General features: G+C 43.4%; 1 long non-coding RNA gene across 2 annotated transcripts; it reads left to right on the top strand.

The window, feature by feature from the left end:
• The first annotated feature begins 843 nt into the window (after window positions 1-843).
• Window positions 844-14,298, top strand: LOC309350871. 2 transcript variants are annotated; one of them, XR_014160538.1, is made up of 6 exons: window positions 844-1,434; window positions 2,219-2,343; window positions 2,956-3,047; window positions 6,334-6,485; window positions 10,532-10,575; window positions 14,087-14,298. It is a non-coding gene; the product is annotated as an uncharacterized lncRNA (long non-coding RNA). The 2 variants fall into 2 exon arrangements; XR_014160539.1 differs by lacking the exon at window positions 6,334-6,485 and having other exon boundaries at window positions 865-1,434.
• The last annotated feature ends 410 nt before the right edge of the window (window positions 14,299-14,708 follow it).

Below are 14,708 nucleotides of genomic sequence, written 5' to 3'. Positions count from 1 at the left end.
TACCATAGCTCCGGATTTTCCTGGACATTTCCCCAATTTCTGCCCAGAAATTTCTGCCAACTGCAGTATTCTGAATATGGCAGCCCTAACATAGCATTACCTGGGAGTTAGCCCCATTGAACATGGCGGAACTTAATTTTGAATAAATATGATGAAAAATGCAACCAATCCACTTTAGATTCTTTAATTCCCATGATTCAGAAGTCAACAATTTTTTTAGGAAATGTGTGGTGTGTTTATTCCTTAATTCTAAATTCAGCTTTACACTGCAAGCCTTTACATGTCTACTCTGAAGTAAGTCCCACTGGAGCTTACTCCCAGATAACTGGGTAAAGACTGTGCAGTCTTACACTACAATCCTAAGCATTTTTACTCAGAAGTGAACCCCATTGAGTTCAATAGGATTTAGTCTCTAGTATGTTCCTGATCATTCTCACGGTTTCTATTATTATTATTATTATTATTATTATTATTATTATTATTATTTCCCCTACTCAAGACAGCTTACAGCTAAAATTTTATTTCATTCTATTTATCCGTTGAAGGTATTGTATATGATCCCATTCATATTTTTTTCTTTACAACAATATTGTGAGATAGGTGAGGTGGAGAGGCTGTGTTTGGCTCAAGGTGACCAATGTAGATGTGTGCAGAGAGATCAAACGCAGGAGAAGCTTCCTGATGTAGAACAGACTGTCCTATTTTCATCTGAGAAACGTTGGAGGGTATGATTATGAAAGTTTCATGGTCTTATCAGAATAGTAAGAAATCAAGAGAAACAGAGAACATTCAGAATAAATTTAAGGAGGCCTGCTTGTGGATAATCCCACCATCTTTCACATTTGGTGTACCTGTGGTAGGCTATGGGACCATGTTCTCCACATCAATGGATGATATTCCCACTTTCCCAGCCCACAGGTTGTTAATATACTTGTTATTGATATAGCACACCTATACCAAGATATGTAAAGTGCTTACTGTGACATAGAGATGGCATTTATGAGCCAAGACCCTGTGACCCGCAGTTCCCTACGCGATGAGTAAACACAGGGACAATGGTGTTTGGTTTATGGGTTCAAATAGCCCTCAACTTCATTGGTTACAGGTGTGAGCGGTTTGGCATACACATCGGATGAAGCCAGACTATATCATTCCTGCTCATCTGCTGGGAGAGCATCTAAGGGTAAACCACCACTGGGGGCAGCACTATGACCCACATCAAATAGGGGTACTTCCCCCCCAGGGGTCCCTGTTGGTGGGAGTGGTATGGCCCTAGCCCCCGTCTGGGCATCGGACAGAAGCCAGTCTCCCGGATCAATTTAACAGGACACCCTTAACAAAGCGGGGCAGGCGGAGGCTACAACCTCCCCCCCCCCCACCAACCAAAGGCTTGCCCAGTGCCTAACCTCACGAAGTTGTGGTGATTGCTATGAGGTAGGTGAAAACCCAATGGCCTGTGCCAATTTGCCAAGTGGGGGAAATCCCTGCTCGGCCCCGAAAACAGCGGCCAACATGGTTCATAGCAAGGTCATATCAAGAGCAAGAGCAAAATTAGAGGGCGGGAGGGTGGGAGAACCGACGAGGGGGGCCACCTTGCTGTGGCCCCCTTTAAATTCCCTCCAGGAGCATGCCCAGCCAGTGCTGATTGGTCAGCCAAGCCCACTCCCAGAGGACAGCTTGGCACCAGGGGCAGAGGAAGGGGGCGGTGGGGGTGGTCCGCCCCAGGTGTCACCACTGAGGGGGGTAACAAAATGGTGGGTGGGACTCACCGTGGGGTCTGCAGCGCGCCCGAGCCATGCGTCTCTCCTGGGAGTGACACGGTGGCTTGGGCGCCCCCAGGCTCTGTGCTGCCCCACGGAGTGTCCTGCCCCACTTGGCCCCATGGGAGGCTGGCCCTGGGTGTGGGGCACACTCGCTGCCCCAGACGCCCACCGCCTCTCCCTCAGCTGTAGGGCGGCTGAGTGGGAGGAAGCAGGCAGACTCCTCGGAGGCCCCACGGTGCATCCTGCGCCTGCTGGCCCCATGGGAGGCTGGCCCTGCCCCTGGGTGTGGGGCACACTCGCCGCCCCAGACGCCCGATCGGCTTCCTCCGCCACTGTTTGGCATGACCAGGTGCCAGCAGGACAGCCAATGTCGTACCCCCTGCCAGATCACCACGGGCTGCAAAGCTACCCACCATAAAATGTGGGTGGAGTCACACAATGTTACCCATATGCAGGTGATGCTTTCGATCAGATAGCTGAATACAAATCATCTTTGATGGGCACCATTCAAAACAGCAAGGGCAGAATTCTGACTGAAAACAACGAGGCGCCGCCTTTCAAAAGTTCAGCTCAAGCGAAGGTGACAGAAATGCACTTTTGACATCGTATTTCCCTTTGTCCACCTAATCTAATACTTCAATTTTATAGTTCAGTAATTTTAAATTAAAAAATGCTTTAGCCTTTTGTTCAATAGCATTAACATAAAATTCTGGCACTGCCACAAAATTAGCATCCTCAGTAATCAGCAGCTTAAGCCCAGCTACTCAGAATGTCTCACTATCGTATTATTGCTTCTTCCATTTAAGATTATTATATTTCTCCAGCCTTTATGTAGAAAGCCGTGGCTGCAGTACTATCGGTTGCTGCTTAGACAGAAATGCTATTTTTAAAAATACAATTGCTCTAATTCCTTCTGAAAAGGATACTATAAGCCATTTTGCTACTACAAAAGCACAAGGGCATAACAAGTGAATCTGGCACGAAAACATACTTTGTCATTCTGCACATTTGTGAACGCATAAAATATAATCACCGAGTAATGATAGCTGCTTCTTTCTTCTTCTTTTTCAAAAAACAGAACACTGGATTAGTATCAAATTATGAAAAAATAATGATTTAATACACAAGTGGCAGCCTTCACCGGCAGTTTTCATTAAAGTAGGCTAATGACTATTTGGGATTCTTTTTCAAGGCTGAACTGGCAATGACACCCGCAGTGAAAGGTGCCTAAAATGATTTGTTTTAAGTCCTCATTCATGGCTTTTCATAGCTTCAGCTCCTAAGGTAGGACGTGTTTAGGTCTCATTCACTTGTGCATGTATATCACTCAATTTCTCTGCAGTCGATTGCTCAATGTCTAGCAGCTGAATATGTGAAATGATTCCACTTTACAATACAGTGGTAACCTTGGTTCTCAAACGCCTTGGTTCCCAAATGCTGAAAACCCAGAAGCAAGTGTTATGTTTTTCGGAAGTTGAACATCTGGTGCAGCTGTTGGCTATTGTTACCAGGGCGCCTGCACCAATCAGAAGTTGCGCCTTGGTTTTTGAACATTTTGGAAGTCAAACGGACTTCTAGAACACATTAAGTCTGGTGCTTTGGTTTTTGCTATTTATTTTGCGTTTTTGTTTTTGAGGCTTTCTCGGTTAATTTGTTTTCGTGACTGTTTGGAACCCAGCTCAACTACTGATTGATTGATTGATTGATTGATTGATTGTGTGACTGCAGAAATGGATCAAAGCCCCCCATCCAAACAATGACGATCATCAGTGCAGGTAAGATGAAAAAATAATTTTAATTTTTATCATCTACAATACTGTCTTATTTATTTTATAGTACAGTACATTGATAATTGCTTTCATTGTATAGATCAATGGTCTCATTAGATAGTAAAATTCGTGTTAAATTGCTGTTTTAGGGGTTGTTTTTAAAAGTCTGCAACGGATTAATCCATTTTGCATTAGTTTCTATGGGAAAGCGCACCTTGGTTTTGGAATGCTTTGGTTTTGGAACAGACTTCTGGAACGGACCAAGTTTGAGAACCAAGGTGCCACTGTATTAGTGTTATTTGCTTGCCAAGGCGCCAGCTTGTGAGGGCAATTGGGAGATGTTGGGAGGAGCCAGGGGCAGAGCCAAATGTGGCAGCCATGTGGCTTCAATGGCCGGTGGCTTCTCCTTCACCTCCTGGCAGTGCCACCAGCGAGAGGCTAATTTGACCCTTCTTCCTCTCCGTGGCAAGAGGAGGAGGAATTGGCCATTATAGCTCCACCACACTCAACTTTGTGTTTCATCTCTGCACTTTTGGGACATTGTGGGGGGTTGGCCCCAACCCCAAAAATATTGGTTTGGTGGGTGTGCGTCAGTAAATGAGGGGAATTAAGACTAAGAGTGGGGGGTGCTCGTGTAATCTCGCTGTATACAAGTTGTACAAGTGACAATAAAGTATTTCAATTTCAATTTCTGCATTGCAGGTGATTGCACTAAATGACCCTCCCTTCCAACTCTACAATTCTATGTTTTTATGATCTGTGAGGGTTTTCTTTTTTAAAAAATAAATAAATGCTAAGCCTCAGGACCACAATTGTTTTTTTTTTGTTTTTTTAAAATATTTTTTATTAAGTTTCATATTTCCAAATTAAACACATCAAATCAATTAGTCCAAATTATAACAATACATATAATATAATCCAATTGTTTTCCAAATTATAAATTTTTGTGGGGGGTACCCATGCTTCTTGATTGGCAGGAGTCCAATCCTCGAATATTTGTTCTGCTTCCATATTAAGAATGATGTTTCCAGTCTCCTCTTCTCAATACTTGTCATTACTCATTTTCCTTTCCATTTTCCTCTGATATGCTCCGCAAGTGGGTTGAAAAAGACAGTCTTATTTGTATTTCTGTGTGGGCTTTGTGCTGCTCTCTCGTAAATCACTCTCCTCCAACAGTCCTTTCCGCTCGAGCTAGTAATCGCCATTTTTGTCATTCCAATGAAATACAGTCTAGAAACTCGCTCTTTAGCTTTTCCGACCTGTTGCATCGTAAATTAGTCTTTTTCCAGGAGGGCTGCCCCATCCAGTTCGCAATCTCCTCGAAAATAATATATCTTCGGCTCGCCCTCCCCAAGACCAACTCCAGCAACACAGGTCTCTTATCAAGTTTCCATTCTTACTGCGTCACAAGAGAGAGCCCTTTTTCTTTCCAAATCCTTCACAGAGTAAAACCTTTAAGTTCATAATTATTCCCACACAATTCATTTTTAGTCCTATTTGCAATTAATTTCTGTGACAGATCTTCAGAGGGAGGGTTATTAGTAATCACATAGAGCAAAAGAAATAAAAAGTCGTTTCTCCCCCCCCCCCTTAGTTCCGGCATTCCAATCCACATACCATATTTGTAGTGCTTTGATGTAATCTTCCATCTCAGTCTTCTTCCTTTCAGTGGTAAAATTGTTAGCAGATAAAAACCTCCTGCCTCTCTTGAAGCATGTGCGTTATCTTTCCCAAAAAAATTTTCCTTTTAAGTAACGCAACTAGTTTCGCTACTGGAAGCAGCTTCGGAGGAGTTCCGAGCCCCACCAAGGGTTGTGCACCCAGTGCCTCACCCCCTCCTTCTTCTGAACTCGGGGGTGATTTATGGCAACAGCGGGTGAAAATGGCATCTCTCCCCCCTGGAGAGATGAAGGGAGACTGATATGCTCCCCATAATCAGCCTCTAATTACCTCGTGCGAGCTGGATAGATGTTAATATCCGCCATCTTCCAAGGCGCCCCTAGCGGTCCCCCCTCAGGACCACAATTGTAATAGGGAATGCATTGTATGAAAAGACAAGGCTATCTCCTCCCTTTGCCATGATTCTGACAACCACATGTGCACATAGCACCAATGGGAGTCCCCCCCCCCTTAATTCTTGTCCAGTTTTGGAGGTTCGGACCAAGAGCATTTGTTTTGGTGTTTTGTTGGTCCAAATGCCCCGTGCCTCAAGAAACATCACTCCATGTAAGAGCCCACTTGCTGCCTGAAATCTAGTCTGCAGGCTTTTCTGTCAGTTTCATTTTTGTGGGCAGTAGCGACAATCACAGCTCAGAGTAGGGGTCCTTACAGTGGCAGCTTCAAAACTCTGGAACTTACAGGAGGTCAGATGCCTCTTGCTCAAAACGATGCAACTGGTTTTGGGTTCTGTGGCTACTTAATATGTTGTTGGATGTTCTCAATGTTTGTTCTATCTGTATTTTTTAAAATGTATTTATTGTAAACTCCTCCAAACAGCCAGAAAAGTGCCATGCCAATATTTTAATATATAAAAAAGTAGATGGATCAGAATATATCTTTCCCATAGTCCAAGGGAGCCCAAACTTTTTTCAAAGAGGGCCAGATAAGATGAAGTGAACATGCATGGGGGCCAACCAATGTTGTTGAGGTTTTTTTTTAGGATCTTACCCCAAAGTTGTTGAGCTTTTTTTATTTATTCTAGAATAAACAAATGAGTACAAGGAATTCTTTTTAAAAAAAAATACTTGCAAAATTTCAACACACTTACTTTTGGTTTGGAGTTGTTGTTTTTTCTCTGTCAGATTTAGGTTTTTTGGAAACTATCCAGCATTCTGGGTAAAACTCAGTATTGCAAGGAGGAAATAGCATTCTGATCGAGATGAGATTTTTATCTGCAGTGCCTATGATCCAACAATTCCCTCGGTGACAACAAATATATCATCACCTTTCCATTGTAAGGCCTGTAGCCATTTTCTTTCTTGATACAAACAACTTTTAATACATCCTTTCATATGTTAGCAATATACTTCCCCAGATTTATCATAAAATCAAAACTGGAGAGAGAATTTTTCATTCGGAAGACTAATGGCTACAATAAATTCTTGAGCTAGGATGAAAACATGAAGAGGAAGTACGGGGAGAGGAAAGCCTCCCATCATCAATATCCTGTACAAAGGCTTTTGTTTAGTTAAGCTACAGGATGATCCAAGGTTTGCAGTTCAAAAGAGCCTCTTCTGCATCTACTCTACGTAAAGCCTTAGTGGGCTTTATGCTACAGGGCCTCTCCTCCTTCGGGAGGGGAGGTGTTGTGGGCGGGAGACAATTCCCACGTCACGCAAGGGGCGTTACGCCCCCTGCCCCATCCACATGGCTGGCGAGCCACGCTCCCAGTTGAGCACCCAATCAGGCGGCTTGGTGGGGGCGTGGTTTGCTGCTCGAGATGCAGCCGCGCCAGCCATTCAGCCCATTTGCGCACCTTTTCGTCATGAGTCACCCACCCACCACTCCTTTAGGGCTTAGGGCTTAGCTTTCTCTTGACCTTGCTATGGACCTATGGTTGGTTGCCCAGGGGGCCTGGTAGGAATTTTTCCAACTGGCATTAGGCCTCTTGGTTTTTTCGCCTACCTTATAGCAATCGTCACAACTTTCTTGGTATTTGGCAGTTAGGCATTGGAATGTGTTGTTGGTATGTGGAAGGGCAAGGTGTGGCCATCGTCTACCCCTTCAAATTTGGGTATTCCGTTAAAGGAATCCGGCGGCCATGAATCCTGTCCGATGCCTGTGTGGCGGGGGGCCATGGCACGACCCTCGGTGACATCAGGGGAGAGCTTATAGTTGTATTAGCATCAACAGGCTCCCCCTACTGGTGGTTAACCCCTCTGCAGACTCACCCCTCTTCGAGTGGGTGGAGTCAAATCTACCGTGGTCCAATGCCTAAGCCAATACCTTCTCACTTGCTGTAATCAATAAAGTTGTGGCCTTTTCTTGCCCATTAACCTTATATTCTGTGTCCACGTGTCTTTATTCCACCAAGCGGGGGTCGGGTCCTCGAACCACAACAATGAGGTATGTGTGCAACCCTGCCAGTTTCTAACCCTGCTTCCCTTCCACAAGGTCTGCAAAGCAGCTACAAACCCTGATAGACATCCTGGTTAAGATGGGAACCATGCTAGCATTAACCATGGTTGAGGCTAGTGAAAAGAGGGCTTGATCATTGTGTTGTGTTGGGTGATATAGGGAGTGGCGTTATCGCCTTCAACATGGGAGTCCCAAGCTGTGATGGCCTTTGTAGGTCAAAGCTAGCACGGCAGGAAGCAGATCACGTGACCAATGGCATTTCTTGATGCCAATTTGAATATTTGAATTTGAAATGTGCAGAACAGCCTCATGGACGCAGCTGTGTCGGAAACAAAGTATCATCTGATCCCAGTGTTTTCACAGCTAAGAACATAAAAAGATAAAAAGATCCCTGCTGGTTGAAACCAAAAGTCTATCTGCTCCAGCTTTCTGTTCTCACAGCGGCCAGCTGGATACCAATGAGAAGCCGCCAAGCGGGGCACAAGTGCACAACGCCTCCTGTTGTCCCTCAGCAGCTGGTTTTGGGAGTCTTACAGCTGCTGATACCGGCGGTGATGTACAGGCATCACGACAAGTCCGCAATAACAGCTTTATCCTCCGTGAGTTTCTCCAGTCCTCTTTTAAAGCTATCGACAGCCCTTTTCAAGCATTCTCTTTGTTTGTGTGATGGAAATCATGTGAGGAGAGCAGGAGTGCACTGGAAAATTCCACACCCTCCAGCATTCCTTTCCCCCCATCCTGGCTTTCATGAGTTTGATGGTGAATTTTTCTGAAGGAGGGAGCCTGCTTTATGGATGGAGGGATTTCTGCACCGTATAGAATTGGGGGATCTAAATTCTGCCAAGAGCCTCCAGGAATGCAGAAGGCTCTCCACCTCAGATGTTTGTCCTTACCAGATTCTGGGGTGATGGTGATATACCCAAAAAGTTCACCAACATGTCCTTGCTCTCCCTCATGGGATTTCATTGCACAAAGAGAATGCCTGACTTGGACTTACGGTTGATGGCCATGACAGATCTTGTGGGGCTTCCTAGGAATGACCCATGTGAAAACACTGCACTTCTTTCATATATATATATATATGAAATATTTCATATATATGAAATGAATCTTTCATATATATATATGAAATATATGAAATATTTTCAGATTTCACATTTCACTGATTTTATGATCATTGTGACATTTCAAAACTTGACTTCCTCCCCCCTCTTTCTGTGGTCCCTTAAAATTATTTTTAATATATTCTGCATATCCAAATTAACTTAATCTGCTCATGTATTCATCTTTTTTAAAGATATGCTCTTAGGAAACTGCAACTTCTTACCACAATCCTGCCAATGCTCTTATCCGTTTACCATTTATCTGTAAATATTCAATAAACCATTTCCACTCTTTTATAAAAAGTTTGTTATCTTGATTTCTTATTTTTCCAGTAAGCTTTCTCCATTTCTACATATTCTATTAGTTTTTGTATCCATTCTTCTTTGGCTGGGATTTCTGTGCATATATTGCCACAGTGGTTGCAACGATGAATCTACCAAACAATTGTATCAATACAAATGGATACATGCAAACCTGTGGCAGTATATTCATGGCTAAGCTGGTGCAGTCATTCTAAAAGCAAATCTTCATCGCTGTAGGAGAGCGGTGGGGAACCTCAGGCCCAGTAGCAAAAAGGCAGCCTTCCAGGTTTCTTTCCATGAGCCACTCCTCTCATCGTGAGTGAGAATGACGAAGTGGCTCGGGGCCCCGCACTGCTTGAAATGGCAGCGTAGAGCTTGCATCCTCCAGGTGGACTCCATGAGCAGCAGGCCGCCACACTCCCCTGGTCGGATCACCACACCTCCCCCCTGGCCAGATCGCCGTGGTACCCCCATGCGCAGATCGCCATGTTAGAATTCCTGCTCCATGTTTGCAGTCATGGGATTGTGGCCTATCACATGACAGTATATGTTTTGACTCCACAGAGTGGGAAGTGCCGGAGACAGGATGTTTGTGTTACTGTGTTCCATGAAGTGGGACTATTGTCCTTTGTTTTTTCTCTTTGCTGTCTGATGCTAGAGAGAGAGGGAGCCATGTTGCAGTGCTCTGTGTGTGTTTATATGTAAATAAAGTAGATTAGCCAAAATGCTGAGTTGCACAGACTTTGTGGATCCCTAAGTGTGCCGATGTCTGTTGTTCGGGCTGAAGAAAGCTTATGAAGCTCCTGAACGATCGACCAGAAGGGAGAGAACATGCCAGTCGGGCATGTGTCTCTGCCAGGGTCCTACTTGAGTGTAGGCTGAGCTCCTGACACGCCGCACTGCTCCCGTGGGTGGCTCGCCTGGGCCCTGTCGCTCCAGGTGCTAGAACAGCTAGCTTCACCCCTGCTTAAATTCAGATAAGGCTTGTCCAAATGAGGAACAGAGAGGAGTGTTTAAGTGCAGGTAGAAACTTTACTACAGTACCAAGGTAAAGTTTGCATCCACTGCTCTTCCCATTTTGGGCTAGCAACGTTGGCCCCCATTGGCATAAGGCCCTCAAAAGGCAGCCCAGGCAGCAATGTGACTATCGGGCTGAAAAGAAGACACCCCCCCACACACACACCTTTCCTCTGTGACTTCATTCCTCAAGAACCTGTTGAGAAAGAGGGCGAGAGACCCTTATTTCCTTCAACCCTGAAAAGCAATATTTATATCTCAAGTAAAAGTCGACAGTTTCAAATGCAGAGAATTAATTGAATGTGTGTGTGCTTTCCACTGCTGGGAAACCGAAGAGGTCCACAATTCATATATCCACATAAACAATAAGAATATATAGTATTAGTTAATGTTAAAAGCACGTGCTAAATTATTTTCCTGCCATTATGAGTTTGGATGTGCACTTTTCACAGCTACGGGTAAATAAATAATACTAATGTAATTTGTTTTCCCCTTACAGCAGAAATGGAAAAGGAAAGAACAACGTTCCCAGTAGAGCACTTGGTTAGTTATTACTTTAGAGAACCGTTTTAGTCAATACATGCACCTGGGTCCCAGGCAATGCCTTCATTATGGTCTGCTCAACAAAGCAACACAAACTGAAGGGGGGGGGGGACTGACCAAGTAGCATATTCTGCATCATCCAGTATGTCAAATTCTGCCAGGAATACTTCTTTGAATTTGAGTGTAATGTGAAAGTGAAAGAGCAGTTCCTGGTCAGACTCCAAACACCCAAAAATGCATACCGCTTTGGGATGATTTTGTGCCCTGTTAACATGGTGCTGTGGGTTAAACCACAGAGCCTAGGACTTGCCAATCAGAAGGTTGGCGGTTTGAATCCCCGCGACGGGGTGAGCTCCCATTGCTCAGTCCCTGCTCCTGCCAACCTAGTAGTTCGAAAGCACGTCAAAGTGCAAGTAGATAAATAGGTACTGCTCTGGCGGGAAGGTAAAAGGCATTTCCATGAGCTGCTCTGGTTCGCCAGATGCGGCTTAGTCATGCTGGCCATATGACCCGAAAGGTGTACACCGGCTCCCTTTGCCAATAAAGCGAGATGAGCACCGCAAACCCAGAGTCGGCCACGACTGGACCTAATGGCCAGGGGTCCCTTTACTTTACCTAACGTATTTGTGAAACTTCAAAAATGCACACAGTAGGGATGTGCACAGATGATGAGGTTTTGTTTCGACCCCAATTTAGCATTTTGCATAAGAGCCCAAATCCGTTAGGACCAATATGGCTCCAAATCCTGATTCAGGAAATCTGGTGGTTTTTCATTTCTCTAGTCATTATTATGAGAAAAACAAAATTTCTCTTTGACAGAAGCAGATAAAATTTGCAGGCAAAGTAACCTCATCTAAATGGATAATGTTTGCCAAATTTCAGACAAATATGTTTGGAGGGTTTTATGCATATCACCTGGGGGGTAAATGGGTTTTTAAAATTTGAAACCGTCTCTCTGTTTTTTTTAAGGATTAGATGAAATTTTCAGGCATGATAGCTTCTCCTAAGGAGATGACAACTACCAAATTTCAGAGTGACAGATACAGCTGTTTTTTTTAATAAAGCCAGCCTTTACAGTTGTGAGTGGTTAAAACAACTCCCGTGTTGTTTTGTGGGGTGAAAACCAATATATATGAAAATAGCACATGTCAGAGAGTACTCCAGAAAAATATCAGAAGGATAGGTGTAGGGGTTAGGGAGTGATGGTAAATGGGGGAGGGGAATAGCTGTCAGCTCGAGTTCTGCTCAACTTGTACCAAAAATCACAGAAACAAACCACAAAGCTGATTTGAAAGGAGTAGGTATGGGGGACATATGCGAAACCAGAAGGACTCAGACTTCCAGCATTTTCCAAGCAGGCACCATGTGAGTTTAAGGACAAGTACGCACAAAAGCCCTGCAATAATGACTGCTTTTACTATTAAGCCCATGATGGCTCTCTGTTTTTTTAAATAATAATAATAATAATAATAATAATAATAATAATAATAATAATAATAATGGGTCATCTGACTTGTTTGTCATAGGAAACTACCTTTCCCAAGGGTCATGTTCCTGCTTCTAATTAAACAACACAGATATTATTATTATTAATAATAATAATAATAATAATAATAATAATAATAATATAATAATAATAATAATAATAATAATAATAATAATAATAATAATAATAATAATTTTATTATTTATATAACACCCATTTGGCTGGGTTTCCCTAGCCACTCTGGGCAGCTTCCAACAGAATATTAAAATACAATAATCTATTAAACAGATGTTTTGGGACTACAGTTCCCATCATCCCTGACCACTGGTCCTGTCAGCTAGGGATCATGGAAGTTGTAATCCCAAAATATCTGGAGGGCCGAGTTTGCCTATGCCTGATTGTGACGATAAAGCCCTATCTCTTGGTCAGCCATATTCCCACTAGGTGACAAAGATTGCATTTGGCAAATGATGTAAATAATATGCAGCTGTCCCTTATGGCGATCAAACCTGCAACTTGCAACCTTGGCATTATCAGCACCACGCTCAAAAGATTTTTGATTTTTTTAAGTTACATCTCCCCCACCCCTCTAGTCTGATCTGTATGTCCCCGGGACTTTTACTCAGAGTCTGTTCAAAGACTGATAAACAGTGTGAGCAACCTAACAGCATCAGCACAGGTGTGTTAAATTCCCTAAATATTCCAGATACAAAACACAGTCTCAGCTGCCAAAACACTGATGACTGTCTTGAATGACATGTTCATGCTTTTGAAAGTGGCTGTGATGCTAGAATGCCGCCATCTGTTTGGGGAGGGGGGAATTAAAGATCTCTGTTTTTCAAGATGCAAAAGAGAAATGGGACCCTCAGCTCTTTGGGATGCATCCGGGGGCAGGGGAAAATCTCTTCTACGTCTCTATTTAAAAGAAGCCTTTTCTTCCTTGCTTCTAATCACCCTGCATGCAGAACAGAGAAGTAATTTGGCATTTACTATCTCCCGAAGTCACTGAGTGATTGAGGCAAAGCATATTGCCTGACGGTGCACATAATAAATGAAAAGAGGGGAGTGGGTGGACCTTAAAAAAAAATCTTATTTCTGTGCTGGAAACCTGACATAGTTTAGCGAGGGATGAATGTCATCGCTTAGAAATGAAAGGTTATGCTATATTAGTTAACAAAATTGCTGCCTCGAGACAACGAAGGTAGCAGATGTTCCATCACATGACCCACTGACCTTTACCACTTAAAGGTCAAACGCTGTGCCTTCGCACAAAAGGTGTCATTTGAGAATCGGGGTTTGTGTGTATTTGTCATGTAGCTCAATCAAGGAGATATGACAACAAATAGCTGGTCAAAGTCTGTCAGGGTCAGCCAAAGCATGATAGAGTGCTTCAGGTCACCTTAATGGCTCCAATACTACAATTCACATCGATGTCAGCATGCATCGTAGTAAATGGATTTCAGTGTTATGTATTTTTCTTCACTAATTGCTTCTTTGACCTTATTGTTAACCAACCACTTTTGATTAGAAAATTGCTCCATGAAATCAGAGTCTTACGGCAGCGTAACAGCTGTCTAATGGCTGTTGAGGTACACCCATCAATCAATATTTTAGGGCGTACTGGATTTTCCATTTGCTGTCAGATGACAAAAGAAAACATCTATGAACTGATAACAAGCAAACAATTTGCAGATGTAGACATTTTGACGATAGCACCTTTTTGGTTTATTTTCTCCAGAAAATAAATAGTGGAGTACAGTTTAAGCATCCGGACAATTTCTCAAATATTACCCATTGTCGAAAATAATACCAAAGCTGCAATCCTGCATGCTAACCCAAGAGTATATTTCACTGAATTCAGTAGGCCTCATTTCTGAGTAAGCATTCATAGGATTGTAATGTTAGGTAAGTGGGGGCAGACTTCGGTAATATTTTATAATATGGCGCCCTACGCAAGGCCAAAATTTTGGCACCTCCAATTGGATCTTCTCAATTATGAATCTTCTCTGTTTTGTGTCCCCTTAGCTTGGCACCCTGTACAAAGGAACCACCTACACAGCCCTAAATCCAGCATTGAGGTAAACATCAGCTTCATGTACTTGGAATCATTTTATTTTTCGCCACCTTAGTCTGTCGCACTGTAAAGAACTCTTGAAGTTCCCCTGTTTCAGCTTGCACTATAACTGAAATAAAGAAATAAAGAAATGCACTTGGTTTTTTAAAAAAGGAATAAAATTATGAGGGCAATTTACATACTCCTAATATTTAGTATCTTTTCAATCAATGAATGAGGAATTTGTCCCATTATAGCAGGCAACTATATAAACCTCATCTATACCACTTGTAAATGGGACGTGGGTGGCGCTGTGGTCTAAACCACAGAGCCTAGGACTGGCTGATCAAAAGGTCGGCAGTTTGAATCCCCATGATGGGGTAAGCTCCCATTGCTCGGTCCCTGCTCCTGCCAACCTAGCAGTTCGAAAGCATGTCAAGTGCAAGTAGATAAATAGGTACCACTCCGGCAGGAAGGTAAACGGCATTTCCATGCACTGCTCTGGTTCACCAGAAGCGGCTTAGTCATGCTGGCCACATGACCCGGAAGCTGTCTGTGGACAAACACCGGCTCCCTCGGCCTATAGAGCGAGAT

Source organism: Podarcis erhardii (genome assembly GCF_964252035.2).
Source record: "Podarcis erhardii genome assembly, chromosome: 10".
NCBI lineage: Eukaryota > Metazoa > Chordata > Lepidosauria > Squamata > Lacertidae > Podarcis > Podarcis erhardii.
Note: the sequence above shows the minus strand (reverse complement) of the source record. Positions and strands in the feature narration are given on the sequence as shown.